Consider the following 2,585-nt stretch of genomic DNA (forward strand, 5'->3'; position numbering starts at 1 on the left):
GCTAAACATTTCTGTGTTGTAGACTCTGTTTGAGTGCTGGTTTTAGGACTCGGTAGATCTCTGAGCTCCGTGGCTTAGAGATGGTCTGGTGGTCTTCTTACACGTGCACTCTCCAGGGTCCTGTTTGGTGACACACACGCTTACATTGCTTTTTTCAGGTGGGCTGGGTATTCCCCAGTCCAAGAGAGGGAGGTTGGTTTATGAGGTCATAGGTTGGTTTATGTGGTTACTTTATGCAGTCATTGTTTTAATAGGATGTAGAGTAGTATTAGGTATTCTTCTTTGGGACGCATCGGAAAACATCAGACATCAAACACATATAACACAGACTGACAGTATATTCTATGCAAGATTAGATTCAGTTCCAATACAATCGGACTGCCTGGACACCTCCTAGATAATTTTACGTAGGACTAGATTGGCTATGAACCGTCAGACCAAAATTCCACTTTTTATATATATTACAGAGAGAATAATCATAAAATAATAATCTCCTACTTACAAAGTAGGAACTGAAGGGACTATATGCTCCCTCCGTTACAGAACCACATTAATTATATTGTGAACTCCTAAATGAGTTCAAAAGAGGGAATGAAGGAATTAATAAGCATTTAATATTGTAATGCATTAATGTACCTTTCATTGTTATTGCAGACTGGACACACACACACACACACACACACACACACACACACTCTGTCTCTGCTCCCCCAGCTTCTCTGTCTGGGTCAAGGGTCACATCTCACGACCATATTAGGATGTCCTGGAAGGTAGAGCCTAGTACCAAGAGGTGCCAGAAAAGATCTACCTTCTTATGAATATTCATATTCTTTGTCCTGTGTGTGAGAGGCCCCCAGATGAGGAGCACAGATGTCTGATGGGAACTTGAGGGACAGGACATGCGTTTTTAATCTGTTAGTTTTGTAATCGTAGGGAATAAATACTTTTATTTTAACGACCATAATCTTGTCTTGTTATTCTCAGTAATTAGAACCAACACATGGTTGTACTCCTCTGTCTGGTATCAGGACAGCGGCGCCTCTTTGATTTACACTAATGGCGAGAAGGGTATGTTTCCTATACATTCGTGGCCTGATAAGCTCACCATTTTCCATGTATGAGCTAATATCTGTCCAAACTCAGTGTTTTATGGGTCTTTGTTCAATGCAGTATGAGGGCTGGCTGAAGGCCTGGCTCGAGGTCTTCTCCATTTCGGCTGCGAGGAGCCCAGACAATGTATGTCTGTATTGACGCTGTATTTCTGTAATAAACACAGAGCCAGCTTCAACGAGTTTCTTCCTCCTTTGAAGCCACCTCAGGAAAACATCACCTTCAGTCACCACAATATAATGATAATCCAAAGTACAGAGAAGTGGGCGGGGATAGGGGGTAGGTGAATTTTCTGAACACTCTCATGCAGGACAAGTTTATTCAAGCATGAATTAAACCATTTGAGAAAAGTTATATCAATAGTAAAAAAAAACTAAAAGTAAATTTTTCATGTATTTAATTAAATGTAAATACCGCTTTACTTTGCAACATATTTATAACAAAGGATTTGTATGAAATTATTAATCTTTTTACATTTGTCATCAACTCAACCTATTGCTCCATGGCAAAATATAAAGAACTGAAACACTTTTAATTCATGTTCAGAAACTAAATAACAAGTCATTTATAAAAGCATAAGTATCAACCTGTTACAATCCAACAATGACACAAATGGACAAAAAAAAAAAAATCACATGCTTTTTACTATGTCTAAGTCTTTCTAAACACACAGAAAACAAGGTTGTTCCACAAAAGTCATGGAATAAAGCATAACTCTGGAGTCAAAGGTCAAAGGAAAGTCCACAAGCCCAGGAGCACAATCACAGAGAGCAGCTTCACTCCAGACGTCCTCTCACTGCAGCTTCTGAATGACAACACATAAAACAGAACAGAAAACATCAACACGTTTAAAATCAACCCATAAAACCCCAATAAAAGTGCATTAGAAAAACCAAGTTAGATATGCAAAAGAAAACCTGTGAATAATTACAGAGAGACAGTTTGCATCATTAAAGGGTCTAAAGTAGAGGGCATTCCCCATTAGGGAGTCGAAAAACTAAGTACCCTGTACCAATAAATACTAAAACAAGCATCCAAACAAGGCAAACAACAACAAAGGCTTCTGTACCAAATATTAACATGGATTTATTCAGGTGTTCAAATACTTATTTGCAGCAATTTATTTAAAATTCATACAATGTTATTTTCGGATTCTGAACACAACTACACTTTGCTATTCCAATTAACTTTATTTTAACGTATTGTATTATAATTGTAATTTGATAGTGAATCTGTTTTTCCACTTATTTAGCCCTATTAAAAGTAATAATGACAGACATCAGTCTATTTATTTTCAGTGCCCGTGTCATAAGCAGCATAAAGGCTTTGTGACGGCCTTGCTCTGAGCACAAACTGAGTTCTGCTTTACATAAGAGAGAGTTTTCCATTTAGAAAAGAGAGAGAGGAGTGAAAGAGTCCAGACTCTGAAGTGACATTTACTTTCACACTTCAGCTCCAAATCGCTCCATTTCCCG

The sequence above is a fragment of the Eucyclogobius newberryi genome, unplaced genomic scaffold (genome assembly GCF_026437365.1).
Source record: "Eucyclogobius newberryi isolate DKJ021-1_F unplaced genomic scaffold, fEucNew1.0.hap1 SCAF_7, whole genome shotgun sequence".
Lineage (NCBI taxonomy): Eukaryota > Metazoa > Chordata > Actinopteri > Gobiiformes > Gobiidae > Eucyclogobius > Eucyclogobius newberryi.